At 42.7% G+C, this 22,791-nt stretch overlaps 1 protein-coding gene across 3 annotated transcripts in view; it reads left to right on the top strand.

Annotated features, from left to right (window-relative positions):
* The first annotated feature begins 1,753 nt into the window (after positions 1–1,753).
* The window catches only part of ELOVL7 (ELOVL fatty acid elongase 7), a 70,599-nt gene continuing 49,561 nt past the window's right edge, over positions 1,754–22,791 (top strand). For 2 of the 3 annotated variants that reach the window (XM_036848205.1, XM_036848207.1), the window contains exon 1: positions 16,519–16,638. The gene's annotated coding sequence lies outside the window, so the exon portion shown is untranslated. Of the gene's footprint in view, positions 1,883–16,518; positions 16,639–22,791 lie in introns of those variants that run through there. The other variant, XM_036848204.1, reaches the window with a different exon arrangement.

The raw sequence follows: 22,791 nt of genomic DNA, 5'->3' as shown, positions 1-22,791 counted from the left end.
TCATCTCTTTACAATTTTGGCTCAAATGCCTCCTTCAACTGAGGACTTCCCTAGCTGCTTTAACAGTGCAACTCCTCACCTCCCCACCTCCAGAAGTCCCTATCCCCATCCCTTCTTTATTTTTCTTCACAGCACTTATCGCTACATGAACACTCATATTTTACTTGCTTATTCATCTGTGGTCTGTCATCTCCAACTAGAACGAAGGTAAATGAAAGTACGTTCCGCAAGAACAGAGGTTTTTTTTTTTTTGGTCTGTTTTGTTAGCTGTTGAATCTTCAGAGCCTGGAACATAAAAGCACTGAATATATAATTTGTTAAATGAATGAATCCATTTGATCTTTTGCATACTTGAAATTTCATAATTGTATATAGATGGGCAGATAGTGACAAATGCAAAGGCAAATATTGTTAAGCAATTGTCTCTAGTTCCCAGTAGCCAAGACTACTAAATGACATGGTTTTATTATGAAAGCAAAGTTTATCTAAAAGGAAGGAGAAATCTTTAGTTTCATTGAAGCTGGGATTCTCTAAATTGAGCTTTCATGATTTTTGCTTTTCTTTTTTTTTTCCTGAATGGCTACTATGGGGTCTCTCCACATTTTGTATAAACATTTAAAATCTCTTGTTGATGCAGTAGGATTAGGTGATGGTAGGCAACTACCTGTATGTGAGGAAAACATGCTTCTGGCCCACTGAGTGTTCTTCTTCCTACCCTCCCTCCCCGGTAGTCTGGACCCTTTTGCTGTGATTTCATGCTTAAAACTCACAGCACAAACTCACAGGCCATGTTTGTGAGGTGCATGGGCCAGGACTGCAACCCCTGAGGTTATTTTTCCAGTTTCTAGAAGACAACTCAACTCTAGTTCTTGGTTTTTGCCTCCTGAACAAGTAACTTCTTTCGACTCTTATTTTGCCCTCCAGCTATTGATGCCAGGATTCCAAAACACGAGAGCAGTTAGGAGACTCATGATCAAACACAAAGCCAGGTAAGGTAAAAAATAATGGAGCGCACATACACGCGCCTGACATTCATCCTCACCCCACACTCAAGCCAGCCGTGGATGAGGAAAAGTCAGTGTGCCAGAGTGTGTTGGCTGCAGCAGCAGCAGCTGTTACTAACCAGGGCAAAAAAGTTAACTTAGATTATATACAATTTCCTCTTCATTGCTCTAAAAGCCCCCTTCACTCCCCAATATTTGCGGCAATTCTCCAGTTTTTAATAAGCAGGGGATGGAGCTGACCCAAATTGGGCCTCTCGCCGCCGTTGGGTCTGGCCTCCATTTCAGATAATGAATTAACCCTCCGGAATAGCCTTTTCAGGAGCAAGAACTCCTCTTTTTTCTCCCTCTCCGCCGCCAGCCTCACCCTGGGCCAGGTTTTCCTCATTTCAGATTTTTCTGCAACTCAATCCTGAGTCATGCATGACGACAGTTTTCACACTATTTATGTTAAGCCTCGAGATGACCTCAGGTGATGACATTTGTGCTCAGAAAGAAATGTAATTAGTCCGGATCTCCCCGAGCGGTCCTCGGTCTCCCGTCCCGGCCGCGCTCCGAGCTGCGGGGCGCCGAGCCAGGCGGAGGTGGGGCGACCGAGGCCGCGCGCCCTTCCTGGTCGATCCCTCCCGGGAGGGAGGCTCCTCCCCGCGGTCCCCCGCGAGTACCTGGCGGCGGCGGCGGCGGGCGGTCAGGGGGCGGCGCTCTGCGGCGTCACGCGGCGGGGTGGGAGAGCGGGCGGGTGGGAGAGCGGGCAGGTGACACCCGGCGGCCTCCGCCCCTTTTCCAGCTCGGTCGGCGGCCGGGGCAGCAGGGCCCGCTGTGAGGAGCTCCGCGCTCGCGCCGCCGCCCGCCGCCGCCCTCTTGGGCTCCGCTCGTCGCGGGGTGAGTGCGGGGCTCCCAGCCGGTGGGCCGGGGCCAAACTTTTCCGAGGCGCGGAGGAGAAGAGATGGGGGGAGGGAGAGAGACGCCGGGGGGCAGGGGTCGGGAGCAGCCCGGTGGAAAGAACTTGGGCGCGGCGCGCGGGGAGTGGGATACGGGTCCCGGAGACTCGGGAGCCCGGCCAGGCCCTGCCTGGACTCTGGCGGGCGCTTCGGAAGTTGTCGCCGCGCCGTCTGCGGGTGCCCAGGGTCGAAGCCCTTCCCGCCGGAGGGAGGGGCCGCCGCGCTCACCTGCGCCCTCCCTGGGAGTCCACCGCCGCCCCCAGCATCCCAAAGGGACGGTGGTCCCCGCCGCCCCTGGGCTTTGAGCCTCTCCCGAGCGCTCCCGCGGGACAGGGCCCAGCTGTTCCGGGCGGGAGGACAAAGGTGCTTGCGGGTGGGACTGGGAGGGAGAGGGACCTGCTCGACCTTGACCTCCGAGGTCACTTTCCCAGCTCCTGGATTTGGGCTCGCTCGCCCACCCCCCCGACCCCCCCAGAATCCCCGAGCCCCTTTCTTTCTGCTTTTTCTCCTCTGGGGCGCTTTTGTGTCCTCGGGGCCGGAATGAACTTGGGGCGCTGCTCTTGCAGCGGGCGCTGCCTCTTTGGCTCCCCGAGCTGCATCCTGTCCCGGCGGCAGCTGCTGGCTGAGGAGAGTGATGAGTACACAGCGGAGGAACAGGTCGTGCCGGAGATGGAAATCGGAAAGCCTGTTGTTTCATCTCACAGGGTATCGTTGGTTAGGAAATGGGCCTTCTCCCCTAATCAGCCAGCGCTGATTCAAACTTACCGGATGCCGAGAGAACGCTCTTTCGAGCTCCCTTGGGAAAGCTGCGTCAGGAAGGATATGGTCTCTACCCCTGTCCTCTCGTTGTGTGGTTGGGAAAACAAGTCGCACAAAGACTGAAGAATAGTTTTGGCGAGCCAAGCCTTTTTCCTCTTGCTGATCTGTTCCCTCGACAAGCATTTTCATTTAACCCTGTACTCGCAGGTTACTCTTTATTTCACTTCTCGCTTGTATTGCTTAACTGCTGTGAAAGAGTCTTCGATACTTTGGGGTTGCCTCCGCCTTCTTAGCCATCACTTGTTTGTTAATTCCCTTATTTTGTAGTTTCTGCTTCTACTACTGGCCAGGAATTGTTCTCCTCAAGGTCACCGAGGATTAAAAAAAATATTTTTCCCCCAATGGCAGACATTTTTCGAATGCTTCTGTGCCCGGCACTGTTCTAAGAACTTGTATCAACTCTTTTAATCCTGGCAACAATCCTATGGGGGTAAATAAATGATAACATTATCCTTTTACGGATAAGGAAACTGAGACAGGGGAACTTGCCCAGGACGCACAAGTAGCAGGAGGAGATTCCAACTCAGGGGCCCTGGTCCAGTGTTGAGGCTATTTACCACTGTGCATACTGCCTCACCTAGAGTTCCTTTCTTCATCCTTACTTTCTTGAAGTCCTGTGCTTTTTCATGTTCACTGACTAGGCTCTCTGTCTCAGGTCCCTCTTTTCCTTCTTGTGTGACTTTGTACTCATTTAGGTTTTCTTTTCATAGAATTTTGTTACTTAGGTTATCACTGCTACTTACCCACTTAAAGATTCTGTGCTTTCCATGTATCTTATTCAGTTTTAGTGTAGCATATGTCAGTGCATACTGTAATATTCCATTTGGACTTGCCCTGCTTTGCCCCAAAGCATTTCTAGTTAGCGTCATTTATGTCAGCCTCCCTCCCCTGTATTGTAGTCACCCAGGTGCAAAACAGCAGTCATGTCTCACATCACACTTCTCCCAATCATGAAACCTCTTCTGTTGGCTTTTACGTTGTCTCTTCCTTCTAGCCTTCCTCATTCTCACCCCCGTTCCCTTCTCCTTTTCACCAGTCTCCCTCTTCCCCACTCCTGAACATTCATTTATCATTTATGTCATTTTTCTTTTTATTGTTGGTTAGCATCTTTCATAAATGTTCACGGTCCACAGAAAGATTGTTAACAACTTAAGACTTTAACTCTTCAAGCCTTACAACTAGTAGTTGCTTGATAAATGTTTGCGGAATATGATGCAAGATGAATTAATGTAGTATATATTGGGTGGGTTGAATAATGGTGGAAAACTTTTTGAAATTTTTAAGCCGGGTTTTACAGGGTGTTAAGGATGCATTGGTAGATGTGGGGGACCTGGCAGGCTTTGTAGAGGACGGGCAGGGAAGCCTCTGCCAACTCCATTGCTGCAGATAGGAACCCAGCTACCCTGGCTAAACATTCCATTTAGAAGGGTAAGGAAGTAGAGCCATATCAGCAGAGAGCCATGAATCCTAACCTCATCCTAGCAAAACAAAATATGAAGCCACACAGAGTTACAAGAAAAACCCAATTTCATTGAAAAATATAACACATACACAAAAATGCATAAAACATAAATGAAGAGATTACCACAGTAGATATATTTAGCAGTAGAATGACTGTCTTATTCTGGCAGTAGATATGATAGTTGAATGAGACTGCAGAAAAGCCAAATGGGAATCTTTTCTCAAAACCTCTGTGTAAGGTAATGTGGGCCTGGACTAATCCTGAGAGACATTGTCAAGGAAGAATCGGCTGTGTTTGGGGAGGTTTGAGGCGAGGAGAAAAGAAAACTGGAAGGAGGTACCAAAACGGTGAGACCGGGGAGCCAAGAAGACAGTTTTGACCCCCTGTGCGTGAGTCGACCACAATAAATATTTTGCCATTTTACCTTTGTCTCTATTTATTTATTTATTGGCTGTGTTGGGTCTTCATTGCTGCGCGCGGGCTTTCTCTAGTTGCGGCGAGTGGGGGCTACTCTTTGTGGCGGAACGTGGGCTTCTTACTGTGGTGGCTTCCTTGTTGTGGAGCACGGGCTCTAGGCGCGCGGCTTCAGTAGTTGTAGCACGCGGGCTCAGCAGTTGTGGCGCATGGGCCCTAGAGCGTGAGGGTTTCAGTAGTTGTGGCTCACGGGCTTCAGTAGCTGTGGCATGCAAGCTCAGTAGTTGTGGCGCACAGGCTTAGTTGCTCCGTGGCATGTGGATTCTTCCCGGACCAGGGATCGAACCCATGTCCCCTGCATTGGCAGGCAGATTCTTAACCACTGTGCCACCAGGAAAGTCCCCTCTCTCAGTTTTTAAATGCATGTTTTCCTACATCCTACTACATATAGAATTTTAGGATATTGTGTTTTCCTTATAATACATAGTAAGCATTTTTCACCTTGTATATTTTCCAAAACTCCTATTGTCTGCCTTATATTCTAAAAATTATAATGTAATTTCCTTAACTAATCCTCTGTTGTTAGATAGGTATATTAGTAACAGTTATAAACAACTTAAGTTACAGTAACGCTTACCTTTGCAGTTATGTCATTTTACAAATTGGGATTTGTTTCTCTATGCTAGACAGTGGAATATACTTAAAGCCTCTGACCTCAGGTACTTACTGGTCAAGTTGAAGAAATAAGGCTTTTTCTAATTTGTTTAATTGCTTATTCTCCTTGGTGTGCTACATGTGCAAACATCAGCTTTAGAATATTTAGAATATTTAGAATATAGAAGAATGCTATTTACCAAACAAATAATTTTGGAGCCTTTGTATATACAGTAGCGTGTTAAATTGAGAACTAATCTTGGGTTTCAATAAAACACACCATATAGCTTGGAAAGAAGCATGCCATAAACACATTTTTAGAGAGGAATATATCTTAGATGTATTTCTGTGACTCATCCAATTTGGACCATTCACATGTTATGAAATAGCTGAACACTAATGCAAATTTAGCACTTTATAAGATTGGTCTTTTTTTTAAAAGTTGAGATTTTTAATTATTCCTAATTGATTTAGATATATTAAAAGCACATGTTATTGCCTTGACAAGTAAAATTATCCTTTTTGTTAGTGATAAATATTTCTAAACAGACCATGATTCAGAGGAACTAAGTTACCATATAACATATAACTCATAAATGTGCCATGTTAAAGACAAATCTTCATCCACTTGGAGAAGCAGCACAGGCCTTGAACACCAGCAGCCCAGCTCCTTTGTCCCCTCTAATATAAGGTATAGAGCAAAACCTAGCCAAAATTAGGGAGTTTCAGAAGTTGCATACTCAACAAACATTTGAGTGTCAGCTTTGCGGCAGGCAAAGTAGTCGGCAGGGTGCTGAAGCCCGTCCAGATCTATGTGGGTTCAAGGGAGGTAAACACTTAAAACTGTGATTAACACAGAGTGTTGAGGAAGCCGAGCAGAGAAAGGCAGACAAAGTTGTCCTCCTGAGCCGAAAGAAGGAAGACTGGGAGTTGGGGCAGCAGAGAAATGGGATGAGGGTGGGAAATCAAATTCAGGCTGAGAGAATGCAGGTGCATTCAGAGAATTGGAAACACTGTAAAATCACTGCAGAGGAGGGTGTGAGAAGAGGTCGCATAGGTATGCACAGCTGGCTTACTGAGAGCCTTGATTCACCTAGTAAAGATTTTGGATTTTATCCTACAGACAATGGGGAGCCAGTGGAACCCTTTAAGAAGGGAAGGGACCTGTTAAGATTTGTATTTTTTGTTGTTGTTTTTTTGGCTGCATTGGATCTTTGTTGCTGCGTTGGGTCTTCGTTGCAGCGTGTGGGCTTTCTCTAGTTGCGGCGAGCAGGGGCTACTCTTCATTGCGGTGCACGGGCTTCTCATTGCGGTGGCTTCTCTCGTTGCGGAGCTCGGGCTCTAGGCGCATGGGCTTCAGTAGTTGTGGCACACGGGCTCAGTAGTTGTGGCTCGCGGGCTCTAGAGCGCAGGTTCAGTAGTTGTGGTGCACGGACTTAGTTGCTCTGCGGCATGTGGGATCTTCCCGGACCAGGACCCAAACCCGTGTCCCCTGCACTGGCAGGCGATTTCTTAACCACTGCGCCACCAGGGAAGCCCAAGATTTGTATTTTGAAAGCACCTGTCTGCATGTGCAACTTAACCTTTCTGGAACTTCCCCTTCTCCCTTGGAGGCTTTATCTCCTTTCTCTATCTGACCTGGAAAGGACAGCTACCTTCACTATTTACATGAGATACCTTGATTATGCTCAGTGTACATAACAATTTGGGAATAGAAAACGAGCTTGTGCCACATGTTTATAGAAAGCTCAAGCCTGCATTTAAGTTTTTACCTGCTTGCTGAAAATCATGAGGTGAAACGTTTGGGCATCTTTTAGACATCAGTCATAGTTGCAATCAGGCACTTTCTGTGCATTTTCTCAGGAATTGTCTAAAGCCAGCAAGGTCTGCACCAGAATCCTCACAGCACACATGGGTGCAGAAAAGTGAAGGAAGGTGCTCAGGTGAAGGAGCAGAAAGGGTGCTCAGCTAGGGTACACGGTTACAAGTGCGAAGCCAGGATTTAAACGCAGGTATGGTTTACAAAGTTCAGGCTCTTCCCCCTCTGCGTACTAACTCTGTGGGTTGATGATTTAGAGGGTATGAGAGACACTAGGGCTCTGATAACCAACGATAGTTTTGTGAGGGCATAAGGACAACCATAAACGTAAACCTGATTTAGACTTTTTAGGGTCAGTGGTAGAAATGTGAGAACTAGAAAAAGAGGGTTTGGCTATTGTCCCTCAACTAAGTACAGCCCCTCCGTTCTTCTGCTCCTTCCTTTCCATCCCCAGTTGTGGGATTTTGTCTTAATAGCACATTTGTGATGTAGTTGTTTGCTTATTATAATTCAGTGGCATAACATGGACAGAACAAAAGGAAAGGCTGCTTGTATTTAAGGGGGACTTATCCTAAGTCTGTCTGGGGCTTCTCTGCCCTCTCCTCTTCTTTCCTTTTTCCTGCCTTCTCTAGGCAGAGAGTGCTGTGTTGGATCCCGTGAGCCAAAAAGTTTTATGTCTGAGAAGCAAACAAACAAACTAATGAATGCTGACCTCACATTTTAATCCCTCTGCTCTTCATCCTTCAGTTCACTAGAAGGCACACGCTTATACCTTCAGTCTTTGAAGAATTTCTTTGAAATTCTAACAGGTGTGACTTTAACCTGAAGAAAGAAAGAAGGTAGAAATCACATTCTTAGGAAACCAGAGTTTAATTACTGATTATTTAATAGCTTATTCCTGAGCAAACATGGAATTTAAAAAATGAAGTGGTGAGAACCACTCTTCATTGTTTAAAGGGAGGGGAAAAAAAGGATAATAGATGTGATATTAAACATTAAATATAGTTAATATTTTTTAAATTAAAAAATAGAAATATTAGGTTGAACACATGCAACTGCCATTTCTCTAGGAGAAATATTTGTATATTGGCAATTACATATGGTTCATCCTAATATAAAGACAATCCTCTTGACATCTAACCAGTCGACCCTACAAGCCCATGCTTCTCATTTCCCCAAAAAGCAGACCAAATGCTGCCCAGGCGTGATGAACACCAGTTCCTAGCAGCCTGTTCCCTGCTCTGATGGCTGGCTCAGTGGCTGTATTTATTGCAAACTTGTTGGCGCCAGTTATGCTTGTTATTGTGATTAGATAATTTAAATGTGTGTAAATCTATAAAGTGCAAAAGGGAAAGAGTATTATTGCTTCTGTGAAAGGAATGTTGAATTCTTTGAAAAGATTCCATAAAAGTGAGTGACTTAAAAAGTGGGCAGGAGAACTAACTGTAAAGAATTGGAGAGAAAATTGTGAAAACTTGAAAGATAATATCCTGAGCTTGCTTTACAAGTTTTGTTTTTGTTTTCTAGTTTTCAATCCACTTAGAACATTAAAAGTGGAAATTGTAGAAAATAAATTCTGAGTATGGTTTACATGAGAAAAATATTGGGGAGGAATTCTTCCTCAAAGAAAATCTTGGAACTACTTTGGAACGTTGGCAGTTAATGCATACTTATATGTCTCAAGGTAAAGTACGTGTTTATGGGGTGTACATAATTTTTTAAAAAATATTTATTTTATTTATTTTTTTGGCTGCATTGGGTCTTTGTTGCTGTGCGTGGGCTTTCTCTAGTTGCGGCGAGCGGGGGCCACTCTGTTGCGGTGCACGGGCTTCTCATTGAAGTGGCTTCTCTTGTTGCGGAGCACAGGCTCTAGGCACACAGGCTCAGCAGTTGTGGCTCACGGGCCTAGCTGCTCCGCGGCATGTGGGATCTTCCTGGACCAGGGCTCGAACCTGTGTCCCCTGCATTTTCAGGCAGATTCTTAACCACTGTGCCACCAGGGAAGCCCAAAACATCAATTTTTAAGGTAGTATTTTTTCCCCTAGAAATGAATTGTAAAAGGGATTTATTTATGAGGTAGATTCTTATAAAGAGGATCTTGAATCACTTCATGTATAATACTTTCAATAACAGTTTTGGTAAAGATGGAAGGATATTCTTTAAATTAACATTGGTTCTTTTTAAAAAAATTTTTTTTAATTAAATTAAATTTTTATTTGGCTGCACCACACAGCATGTGGGATCTTAGTTCCCTGACCAGGGATCAAACCCGTGCCCCCTCCAGGGGAAGCATGGAATCTTAACCACTGGACTGCCAGGGAAGTCCCGTAAATTAATGTTGGTTCTTGGTAACTCATTTATTATGGACATGAATGAAGGTAAACCCTTTGAAAGCTCCAAAGGTGCCAGGGCTAGGCTAATAAAGTTTAGGTTCTTATAACGATATACAATAACAACTCATATTAGGTAGATCAGGGTATTTTTAGACCTGAGATTGGTCTATGAATGGGCATTAGAGGGTCCATAAACTCTCCAAAACATCAGATTTATGTATACACATCATCTCTAGGGAGGTAGCACATAGCACCATAGTCTCAGAGGTTAAATCTATTGATTTAGGAAAGACATGACATAAAATATATAAAATGCTTAATAAAGTTTAACTTATTGTATATATGTACAAGGATTAGCTTTTAATGTTAATGTTGGAATTAGACATATAATGTTGACATGAACCAACTGTGTAGACTTTATCCATGTTACAAGGACACAGTACCGATAGTGAGGCCCTAGAAAAGAGGTATCTCCTTCATCCATGGTAGTTTTCATTTCTGTTTTCCTGGTTCTCTGGGAAGAAAGGTTTCTACTTATTAAGTGTTAAATCAATATTCACTCATTTATGAAATAAACATTGGCTATTTTCTGTGTGCTAGACCCTGGAGATATAGAAATCTAGAAGTCAACTCCTCTTCTCATTTCTTTCTTTATCTCATGCCCACATCCAAATTAGCAGCGGTCATGTCAGCTCCGTCCCCAAAGTGTATCCTGAATCCATTATTCAGTAAACTCCTAATCCTGCTGCCTCCCTACCATCAATTCTCTACCAAGCAAGCAACTTAATTTTTAAATCATAAGTCAGATCATGTCACTGCTTTGCTTAAAAGCCTCTGATGAGAGTTTCAGTTTTATAAGATGTAAAGAGTTTTAGAGATGGATGGAGGTGATGGTTGTACAACAATATGAATGTCCTTAATACCACTGAACAGGGAACTTGAAAATGGTTAAGTTCGTAAATTTTATGTGTATTTTACCATAATTAAAAAAATAGTCATACACACGAGTTAGACGAGGTTCTCAGAAGAAACACATTTCGTGTGTATAGGCTTTAAGTGAATTCAAAGCAATGGATTCCTTCTAGGACAGTAGGCTTTAACAAGAAAGCTTTTTCTTTTTTTTTTTCCTTTTAATTCCATTTTTGTATGCATACCTGCTGACTCGTATGCCTCTGGCATGGGGAAATTAAGGGAGCAGTGTCTGCATGTAAGATGAGATGTGATCAATATTACTGATTCATGTGTAGACTGGGGAGGGGGCGGGGAATTCCTGTCCCGAGGTGGCACAGAGCTGTCCTTTGCAACATTCTCATAAAATTGGGCAAAGAGTTCGCACCGGCAATGTTTACGGGAGCAGGAGGGATGGGGAGAATAAACTTAACTCTACAAAAGCAAACCCTAATGCATGCAAGGATCATTAGGTTGGCAGGTATATTAATAAGTGAAAAATCTGGAAGTGTAATGGTAGAACATAAAGCTTGTACTGCTTCTGTTTTAGTGCAAAAATGTACGAGCCCATACGCTTAAGTGTATGGCCCACAAATCGAACAATTTAATGTTGACATCATATCCATGATATTACGTGGAGTTTTCGCTAAGGGGAAACTAACTCGTCCAGCCTAAAATGTTTCTTTGAATCTGTATTCTGTTCTTTATCTTCTAGTCGTGCCATTAATAGTGCTCATGTTATCAATTTCCCCCTTTACTGAAAACAATAAACATTTGTTTAAAACAATTATAATCCTTCTGGGGGCACTGGAAGCACAATGTGGTGATCATCTTGCTTTTACTTTTTTAAAACATTTGAACTATGATTTTGCTAGAAATAGGATGCCCAGTGATGGAATGTTAGAGGAATGGCAGCTGACAATGTGTAAAGGTTTAGAGGCAAATACATACGTGTAGCTTGGAGTGCTGATATCTAATATACCATTGTATCCACTAACTCGAAATAAACACATTTAATCTTGAAAAAAAATAGTTATACAACAACAACAACAACAAAAAGTCTTTGATGGTTTCCCCTTGTACGTAGAATAAAACCCTGGCTCTTTCACTGAGGCCTCAAGACCCTGCATGCCCACTTCTCCGAGTCAGCCAGCATCCACCTCCTCCTTGTGCTCTGCTTGCCGTTCCTCTGACACACTGTTTGTCCCTGCCTCTGGGCCTTTGCCCTTGCTGTTGTCTCCTGCAGGACTATTCGCCCTTAGACCTTCTCAAATGTTCTAGAGCTTTCTGGCTACCCTTCTAGTGTTGCTGCCCTCTGCCCCTGGTGACCCTATCACATCAGTCTGTCATGTTTCCTTTCTTCATAACTTTTGCCACATTTGTCTGATGTTTGTGTTTATCTTTGTTTACTTATGTGTCTTCCCACAAGAAAGTAAACTGTATGAGAATAGGGATCTTGCTCTATCCCTCGTGTCAGGAAGGGTGTTTGGCACATAGTGGGTACCCAGATATTTATTGAATAAGTGAATGGAGATGTGGTCCCTTCCCCCAAGGACCTTGCAGTTTCTGATACTGAGTCTCAGGAGCCCTGAATTGTGCTTGTGAGCGAGGTCTCACATGGCGAATAGGCAACTTGTTCTGCCCCAAATAAAGTGATGTGGGGAAGGAGAAGGAGAGAATGATGTTGGGGGCCAAAAGGGTCAAAAACACATCAACTGTTTCCTCTCATTCAAGGATGGAGAGAAACTTTTCCTCTCTTCTATCTCCCTCCCCATCTAAAAGAAAAATATGAGAAAACAACACTATAGCTACGTATCAATATTCAGGCATGAACCCTGCCCAAGCCAAGCTTAAAATGAAAATCATGTAAGATATCTTTTATCACATTCCCAGAAACACCTGACTCCCCTGGACCATTTGCTCTTAGAGGATCCATTATGAGCACTCAGTTGTATTAGTCAATCAAATTGTCTTGCGAAAATGAGACAAAAATCTTCCCAATCTTTCTATCACTCCAATATTACCTTCTTTAGCACGCGTTTCCCTGGTGACAGTCAAAACTCACCCTTCCCATCCTGCTGTCATACCAAGGTAGTTTTGTGCATGGATAACTGGACTTTTGTGTTCATGTTTTTCAGTAATATTTTTCATGGTAAATATAGGAAAAAGTTTATGATATATAGATAGATTCTCTATGCTTGACATGGAAAATCATACTTTCACATAATCAGAAAAATTAGACTACTTTCTGACTACGATAATAGATTGTAGGCTGATTTTAGAAATATAGAAGACTTGTAACAAAAAATAACAAAACAAAACAAACTTGTAACAAAAAGAAAACAGACATCACCCATAATCCCACCAACCAGAAATTACCATTGCTAACATTTTGGTAAATTTCTTTGCAGCCTCTTGTAGGCATTTTTTCAAAGGTTGTCAAAGTTTTTCTTGGGGAAAAAAATTGGGAACTATTTAGTTGAAGAACAAACCATTTCCTAGTATACTTAAAAAACAACCACCACCACCACCTTATAAGCATTTTTAACATGGAAATTTTCTTTCTTTCTTGTTTTAAAAACTCATATTATGGAAATTTCCAAACATTTATAAAAGCAGAGAGAATACTATAATGAACTAGATGTACACATCACCCAGGATCATGGCTACTCTTATTTCATTTGTAAATATTTCGGTGTATCTCCAAAGGATAAGGAGTTTAAAAAAATTACCACAGTACCATTATCACACCTAAAAAGTTAAAAATAATCCATTAATGCCATCAAATATCCAATCAGCAGGAAGTTTAAAAAATACGTATAAATCAGGTTATGACTAAAAGGGCAATAGTGTAGAAATTCTTGGCTAATAGGATGATATACAGTCCACTTAACAAACTATACAAACAGTTATAAGAAAAGATTAAAAACAACAGAAACTTACTTAGCAGTGCTTATTTCATGTAGGTAAGTATTAATATGTTATTAAATAATCTGAAAATATATTTCCATAACTTTGCTATTTCTGCGTTCTCAGTGTTCAATTTAAAATGCATTGTCCACCTATACCAAATGAATTTTTTTTTTTTAAATTATTATTTATTTTATTTATGGCTGTGTTGGGTCTTCGTTTCTCTGCGAGGGCTTTCTCTAGTTGTGGCAAGCGGGGGCCACTCTTCATCGCGGTGCGCGGGCCTCTCACTATCGCAGCCTCTCTTGTTGCGGAGCACAGGCTCCAGACGCGCAGGCTCAGTAACTGTGGCTCACGGGCCCCGTTGCTCCGCGGCATGTGGGATCTTCCCAGACCAGGGCTCGAACCCGTGTCCCCTGCATTGGCAGGCAGATTCTCAACCACTGCGCCACCAGGGAAGCCCCCCAAATGAATTTTTTAAACTCATCTATTTTGGGGGCTAGTACAAGGCAAAAGTGTGAACTGGGTACATAAAAGTCAGCAGTTTATTTCATTTATTTATTTTTTAAAATTTTTTGCTGCGTTGGGTCTTCATTGCTGCGTGCGGGTTTTCTCTAGTTGCGGCGCACTGGCTTCTCATTGCGGTGGCTTCTCTTGTTGTGGAGCACGGCCCTAGAGTGCATGGGCTTCAGTAGTTGTGGCACGAGGGCTCAGTAGTCGTGGCTCACAGGCTCTAGAGCGCAGGCTCAGTAGTTGTGCGCATGGGTTCAGTTGCTCCACAGCATGTGGGATCTTCCCAGACCAGGGATCGAACCCGTGTCCCCTGGCATTGGCAGGTGGAGTCTTAACCACTGCACCACCAGGGAAGTCCCAAGTCAGCAGTTTAAAATGTTCTCATAAGGTCCCATACTATGTACATTTAATATATCTTCCTAAAACTATAAATACTTCATCCGAAGTAGAATAAAAACAAGACAATTTTAGGCATAAACTCTGTTACATTAATAAAGCAGAGTAAAACCATTTATTTATCTGGGTTTTTATGAGTAGTAGAAATAATCTTTATGCTCTTAAGAGTACATGATAACTTTTAAAGAAAAAAAAGCAAAATCCTAAAAGTCTCTGATGAATGTATTCCTATTTCAGTTATTGTGAGGGTGTAATAGAGAGAATTTAGAGAATAGCAAGAAAATTTACTTGGCCAAGAGAATTGCTGGACGATTCAGGTTGCTGGCTTGTCACTGTCAGTGGAGAGGAAACTAGGGTGTGAATCAGGGAAGCTTGATCCCTTGGTCCAGCACAGAGCCTGGACAGGTGTCTGCTGTATGGATGGAAAGGAATGAGAAAGGCAGAGAAAGTGAAGGAAAAGTGAAGAAAAGGAAGATCTAGAAGAAGGAAGGGTAGGAGGCCAAGGTTTGGAGCCTGGAAACATGGGTAGATTGTGGTGTCAAATCCAGAGAAACTGGATCGGGGAAGGTTTTGGTTGAGATTCTGGTAATTCCTTTGTTTTTATTCCTTGGTAATCATTGCAGGTTAAGTGAACAAATTACACGCTCATTTGTAGAATTTGAGACTTTTAATCAGTGGCTTTTTCTGGGCAATTCCTTCATGATGGGGCATTTAGAGATTTAGCAATTGTTGATATATTTCAAAGATCAGATGTTTGAAACTCATAATGGTAGATAAAGCCAGAATCATTAGAATTTCTCCCTTGCCTCTCCTCCCCCACCAAGGGAAAAATCCTTGGAGATCATTTAAGTATTTCGGTAAAACTAACTGGAAAGGAAAAGCCTTTCTTCGTTTATTTAGAAAGACATTTGTAAATATTTGCTGTGACCACTTTTATAGGGCAGTCATTGTCTTAATCTTGCATTGGTCTGCAATTTCTCTTTGATGTTGAGCTATTGTTTGAAAGGGCCATAGCTGGAGGCGCCCACACTGAGATAATATTGAACTAAACTCTATTTTTCTATCCAGATAAATAGTGGGGGGATATGTTTGTCTTTCTAAGTTGTTAATTCTAGAATCATTCATATCAAAATTATTTAACTTAAAAATTAAGTAATGCTATTTAGCGATACTATACTTTATTATAAATGTATTGTATTTTACATACATTATGCATTAAATCTATTTGTCTCCTAGCTTAGGAATGTAACTGTATATTTCCCTGGGAAAACCTTTTCTTCAGCTAAAATAATCAAATTATAAATTTTGCTCTCAATTGGAGATGTCTTTTGCAGACATGGAATAAATGCAGATCCTCTGTTGTCCTAAATCTGTGTTACTTTTTAATTTGTGAAACAGCACTGAGACACCTTAATAACATTTTATTAGAACTGAATAAGGAATATGGTGTAGATACAGGAACAAGTCTGCTAACCCAGGGGCCATTTATTATGAAGTTTCATTTGCAAAATGCTATTGAAAATCAGTAAGAAAGCAGGGAGCTCATCCCTGAGCAGAGAAGACAGTGTCCTGAAGTCCATTGAGTAAATGTGTACTTGACCCATAGGGAGATCCTCTGGTTTTTAATCACAGCCCATATAGCATTATTTTAAACATTCCAACATCATTGGTTATCTAGTTTCTCATCCCATAGCAGATTAAGGGCAGTGAGTTAGAATGAATGGGGTCTTATAGAACCAGGAATGCTGTTAACAGACAATGTAGTGGCTAACAAGCTGATAGGGAGGAGACAGGAAATACATCAGAAGCAGACACAGGTTTTGGAACTTTTTAGTGTAGGGCAAAGGTCCATAGCTGTAGACATGGATAGGCCCAGAGAGCAGTGCTGTGATACTGCTGCTTTTACTAATATCCCTGAATCATCCAGAAAGTTTCAGTGTATAAGATGGTTGAAATCTTTTTAAAAATGTCTTACATTTTTCTATCAGAGCACTTTTTGAAGTGATTACACCTACAGATAAGCATATCAGTATCTAAAACATTCACTTCTATGGAACGCTGCAATCCTGGATGAGGCTGGATAAATGAATTGTATCCAGAAATAGAAAGCAGGATGAATTAATTTAGTCTTTACTGTTGGTTACTTTTCTTATCCACACTTCTTTTTGAGGACCATTTGTTTTTCTTCCTTTTATGGGCTTATCTGTATATTTTAGGGATGTGTGCTATTATGTACATGTGTGTTATAATACTTTCCCTATGTTCAGATTTTTTGTTCTCTCTAGGAGTCATCAATCCACATGACCTACCCATCTACTCTGGGTACCATCTCCATCCCCTGATGAGGCTCCATTCCCTATTCCCATCCCCACCCAGAATGAACCTGTTACTGCCAATTCTGGCTTGTCTCAAAGGCGAAGTATTTGAGGTCAGTTGATTTCCACCCTTCCTCTCATGATTCTTGGTTACTGCCTATAAGAGATACGCCTTACTAGGTATTACAGCCTTTCTGTTGTCTCCTCCTACTGTTAACCACACCTTCAGCTCTGTCTTTTATCCTTTGAAACCCTGTTCCACTGTGTTCAAACTCTATTATATCTTCAGTGCTATCACCTGCCAAAAATAACTGAATCATGGCTCTTCCCCTTACCCCATGCCCACACACTCCTTATGAAAAGGTTCATCCATCCATCCACTCAACAAATATTTATATTTCTGACACATCCCAGGCACCATCTCAGGTGCTAGAGAGGCAGCAATGCACAGAACAGAAAAAGATCCCTGCCCCCGAGGAGCTCATATTCCAGAGTGTTATTGGGGAGTGGAGGGAATCAGACAATAAACAAATAAATATAGAATGTTGGTGAAATATCTAAAAATAATGATGAAAAGTGCTATGGGGAAAAATAAAGCAATAAAGACAGGGAAGTGCATGTTGATGGGGTGATGAAGGTGAAATTTTAGCAGAGATCCGAAAAAAATGAAGGAGAGTGCAGGTATCTGCAAGAAGAGAATTCCACATTGTCGGGGCAGTGGTTTCAGATGCTTTGAGGCAGGGGTGTTCTTGGCGTGTTCAAGAAAGGACAAGGAGCCCAGTGTGGCTGACACCAGCTAAGTAAGAGAAGAGGTGGGAGGAGGAAAGCTCAGAGAGGTAGTCAGGGCCACTTAAAGGAACTTTGACTTTTAGTGTGAGTGAGGTGGGAAGACACTGGCACATTTTAAGCAGAAAAGTGACACGAGTTGGGTGTTTTTATTTTGTTTTGTTTTTTCTTCAGCGTGATGAATACATTGGAGATGGACAAAGGTGAAATCGGGGAGACCAGTTGAGAGGCTATTGCAGTAATTCAGATAAGGGAGGACCACCGGTAGAATGAAAAGTGACTTGGACCACCAGTAGAGTGAAGAGTGCTTGGATTCTAAAAATATATTTAGGAGACAGCGTTGTCAGGATTTGCTGATGGGTTTGATGTAGGGGGTGAGAGAAATGGAGGATTTTTCTCATATTCAAAGGTACTACACATTTGGATGGACTGGCCAGAATTCCCCTATCTTCCCATTGCCACATCTGAATCCAACTGTTACTTTTTCACTTCCATGGGCAAGTGAAACAAAACGTTTCCTTTTTTGGATGCCTCCCTCTCCAGCTTTGCTCTCTGCTTTTCTTAAACCTCTTTGTCCATCATTTCCCTCTTCAGTCCCACACACATTGTGGACTTTGGCACCTGACTTGATTTGGCATCTCCCCATCCTCTATCTCTCTGGGAGACTTCAAAACCCTTTCAGAGGCCAACTACGAGTAGCCTCATCAGATGAAGTTTGTTGTCTGACCCAACTGTGATAAGCCCTACTAGACTGTAATTGCCTGCTTTCATAGCACATCTCTGGGCCTCTTCACCTGGAAATGTGCCAAGAAAAAAATCATCAATTCTAATATCCCTTCTTCGAACCACAGCCTCTGGTTTATCAGCTCTCTTACACCTCCCTTTCTTTTTTTTTTCCCCTTCCAGTTTTATTGAGATATAATTGACATACATAAGCTCTAAGTTTACAGTATAATTATATGACTTATATACATCCTGAAATGATGACCACAATAAGTTTAGATGAGATCCATCATCTCATATAGATACAGAATTAAAGAAATAAAAAAATTATTCTACCTTGTGTTGAGAACTCTTAGGGTTTACTCTCGTGACAACTTTCATATGGAACATAGAGCAGTGTTAATTATATTTATCACGTTGTATATTACATCCCTGGCACTTATTTATTTATTTTCTTTACTCTCACAAAGTTTATATGCAAGCACGGGGGAGACGCTCAACAAATGAAGGAATACACGTGAGGGAAAAAAAAGGATGAAACACAGATGGTGCGATGCTAAGAATTCAGGGTGATGTTTCTGTCAGGTTTTTTTTTTTTTTTTTTACATCTTTATTGGAGTATAATTGCTTTACAATGCTGTGTTAGTTTCTGCTGTATAACAAAGTGAATCAGCTACACATATACATATATCCCTATATCCCCTCCCTCTTGCGTGTCCCTCCCACCCTCCCTATCCCACCCCTCTAGGTGGACACAAAGCACCGAGCTGATCTCCCTGTGCTATGCGGCTGCTATCTATTATATTATAGCTATTATAGCTATCTATTTTACATTTGGTAGTGTATATATGTCCATGCCACTCTCTAACTTCGTCCCAGCTTACCCTTCCCCCTCCCTGTGTCCTCAAGTCCATTCTCTACATCTGCGTCTTTATTCCTATCCTGCCCCTAGGTTCTTCAGAACCATTTTTTTTTTTTTTTTAGATTCCATATATATGTGTTAGCATACGGTATTTGTTTTTCTCTTTCTGACTTACCTCACTCTGTGACAGACTCTAGGTCCATCCACCTCACTACAAATAACTCAATTTCGTTTCTTTTTATGGCTGAGTAATATTCCATTGTGTATATGTGCCACATCTTCTTTAGCCATTCATCTGTCAGTGGACACTTAGGTTGCTTCCATGTCCTGGCTACTGTAAATAGAGCTGCAGTGAACATTGTGGTACATGACTCTTTTTGAATTATGGCTTTCTCTGGGTATATGCCCAGTAGTGGGATTGCTGGGTCATATGGTAGTTCTGTTTTTAGTTTTTTAAGGAACCGCCATACTGTTCTCCATAGTGGCTATATCAATTTACATTTCCACCAACAGTGCAAGAGGGTTCCCTTTTCTCCACACCCTCTCCAGCATTTATTGTTTGTAGACTTTTTGATGATGGCCATTCTGACTGGTGTGAGGTGATACCTCATTGTAGTTTTGATTTGTATTTCTCTAATGATTAGTGATGTTGAGCATCCTTCCATGTGTTTGTTGGCAATCTGTATATCTTCTTTGGAGAAATGCTTAGACCACTATTCTTCTCATTCATCCATAACTGGTTTTAATCACCATCTAGATGTGAAAGCTTCCCAAATCTGTATCTTCAGCCTTGACCTTTCTCCCAAGTGCCTGCTGGCCATCTCCACCTGAATGTCCCACAGGCTTGTAACACTGGAATTTATGAATTTCCTGCCTCTTAAACCTGTTCCTCTTTCTGTGATCCTTATCTCCTCTGGTGACACCACCATGCACATAGTCACTCCACCAAACCAGAAACTTTAGTCACGCTACCCTGTGTCTTTATCCTGTCTAGCGAATCACCAAGCCCCTCCTGTATTGCCTCACAAATATTTCTTGACTTTGTGTCTACCACCACTGCACGTCACTAAATTATCTCTGCCCTTGCTGAGGGCTTTCAGCATTTCTCATTGGGATGATTGCAGTTAAATCCTAGTTGGTCTCCCTGCCTTTCTCACCCCCTGACATTCATCCTTCATGAGCTAGGTCACAACACTGGTTTAAAACCCTTCAGGGACTCCCTCTGCCTTTGCTAAGGCTTGCACACTCTACTGAGAGGGTGCTGCTGGGGTAAGCTTGAGGGAGGGGGTCAGGGTGGTTGGACTCTGGCAGAACCGTCTGGTTGAGCTCTTCGACGTCATTATGCTTCAGCGTAATATTTCACCTTTTGAAAGCTTTCCATTGCCTGTGCACCATCTTTTCTTTTTTTAAAAAATTAATTAATTAATTAATTAATCTTTGGCTGCATTGGGTCTTCATTGCTGCATGTGGGCTTTCTCTAGTTGTGGCGAGCGGGGGCTACTCTTTGTTGCGGTGTGTGGGCTTCTCAATGCGTGGCTTCTCTTGTTGTGGAGCATGGGCTCTAGGCACGTGGGCTTCCATAGTTGTGGCACGTAGTCTCAGTAGTTGTGGCTTGCAGGCTCTAGAGCACAGGCTCAGTAGTTGTGGCTCATGGGCTTAGTTGCTCCATGGCATGTGGGATCTTCCCAGACCAGGGGTCAAACCCGTGTCCCCAGGCGGATTCTTAATCACTGTGCCACCAGGGAAGTCCTACCATCTTTTCTTGCTATTCCTCATTTGCACTTCTTCCTCAGTGCATTTGCCCATGCTGTTACCCCAAAGTGCTCAATTCCTGCCAATCACTAAGAAGCAGCTCAGATCTCATGTCTTTTAGAAAGTCTTCTTATCAGTTGCATCTTTATTAATTTATTCACTGAGATTTATGGAACATCTGCATTGTCTCAGGCAGCCAACAACATCCCAAAAGGTGGAAGATGGGAACGTACCATCTTACGAGTTAGAGTTAGAGCAGTGTTCCTTAGACTTTCTGTGATGGTGGACCAATTGAGTTGTTCTTTGTTTTTGCTCTATCACGGACCAATAAGTGGTCCTGTTGCACATGATTAAAATACAGTTTGCACCACGTGTGACTCACCACACTAATTCAACAACATCCAAACTGGTGTATACCTTGTTCAACAAGTATCACATACTTGGATGTCCCTGCAATGTCAAATTGCCATAAACATTTCTAAGTACTTACACCTGATTTCTGGACTTACCTTGGACCAGAATGGTAATAAACCATTTGGACACCAGCACCAGTCCACAGGCCAGCTTTGAGTAGCGTTGTACTAGAGGGTTTGCCACAGATGCTGTGGTAGAAGAGGAGACAGTTATATCAGGGGCTCAGAAGAGACTAGACAGAGCTGTAAGACGAGCATAACCCTGTTAGAGGAGGGCAAAATTTAACAAAAATGAGATCTGCTTACCAGCCAGGTGAACGAGGCTTTTTAGCCATGAGGGGAAAGTGGAGCATAAAGAGAGAGGGAAGGTGGAGTAGGCTGGGACTACGAAGACTAGGGCGGTAAGAGCATAGTGAACAGGGGCTATTGAAAGGGAAGCAGTGAGGCTGCAGCGTCAGCAGGGGTTGATTTTATTTACTCAGCAAATACTTTCCAAGAAACACGTACGTGCCAGACCCTTCCTAGGCGCTGGAATTAGAAGCCAAGCAGAGACAGTTTTTGCTCTAGTAGAGCTTAGAGGGGTTGCTAAGAGTAGCCAAGGAGTTAGACTTTAACTGCAGGCAGTCTTTGAAGGATTTTGAGCTGGAACATGGCATGCTCAATTTAATCCTTGGAAAAATGACCCTGGTGGATTGGGGGAAATGGATTTGGGGAAATGGATGGCTATTGAGTCAGGAAAGTTAATCGAGAGGTCATTATAGTAATCTAGGTAAGAGATGATAAAGGTCAGAAAGTAGCAGTCAGAGGTTGGGGGAAGAAATGGGGAAGAAATGGGAAAGAGAAGGGACTTTTAGGAGAAGTATTATTAGGGTGATATAAATCACAGGTCTGGAGGGGTCAGTGGAGTTTAGGATGGCTTTCCGTTTCTGACTTGTAAGAAGGTTGGTGGTCCAATTCATTGGAAGAAGGAGGGATTGGAGGAGTAGTAAGTAAAGCATCTGAGGACGTCACACAGTTAGGCACCCCTCTCTGTACTCCTGCAGTGTGCTGTGCTAAACTGTATCCTAGCATTGTTTAATGGTGTCTGAGCTTGCGAGCTCTTTGAGAACGTGTGCCCACTTTTCTACCCTAAACACTTGGTGCAGGGCCTCACGTGGAACAGGCTCCACAAATGGTTCTTAAGCTGAACAGGAAGAGTCTTCATTTTTTTATTACTGCCATAACAAATTATCATACCCTTAGTGGATTAAAACAGCACAAATTTATTATGTCATAGTTCTGTAGGTCAGAAGTCCAGGTTGGCAAGGGTGATCACTCTGCTCTGTGTTTCAAAGGTGCTGGCCATCTTGGCTCTTATCAGAGGCCTCTAGAAAGAACCCATTTCCAAGCTCATTCAGGTTGCTGGCAGAATTCAGTTCCTTGTAGTTTCAGGACTGAGGTCCGTGTGTCCTCGCTGGCTGTCGACAAGAGCTGCCTAAGCTCCTAGGGGAGCTCTTTCCAGTCCTTGAATGTGGGCTGCTACATCTGAGAGCCACCGACAGTGCACTGAATCCTCCTGCGTCCAATCTCTCTGTCTTCCTCTCTTCTTCCAACCAGAGACAGTTCTCTGCTTGAAACGGCTCGTGTGATTACATTGGGCCCACCTGGATAATCCACGATAATCTCCCTACTTTAAAGTCTGTAACCTTAATTAGATCTGTAGAGTCCCTTAGAGATTCCAAGGATTAAGG

Source organism: Balaenoptera musculus, chromosome 3, assembly GCF_009873245.2.
Source record: "Balaenoptera musculus isolate JJ_BM4_2016_0621 chromosome 3, mBalMus1.pri.v3, whole genome shotgun sequence".
NCBI lineage: Eukaryota > Metazoa > Chordata > Mammalia > Artiodactyla > Balaenopteridae > Balaenoptera > Balaenoptera musculus.
Note: the sequence above shows the minus strand (reverse complement) of the source record. Positions and strands in the feature narration are given on the sequence as shown.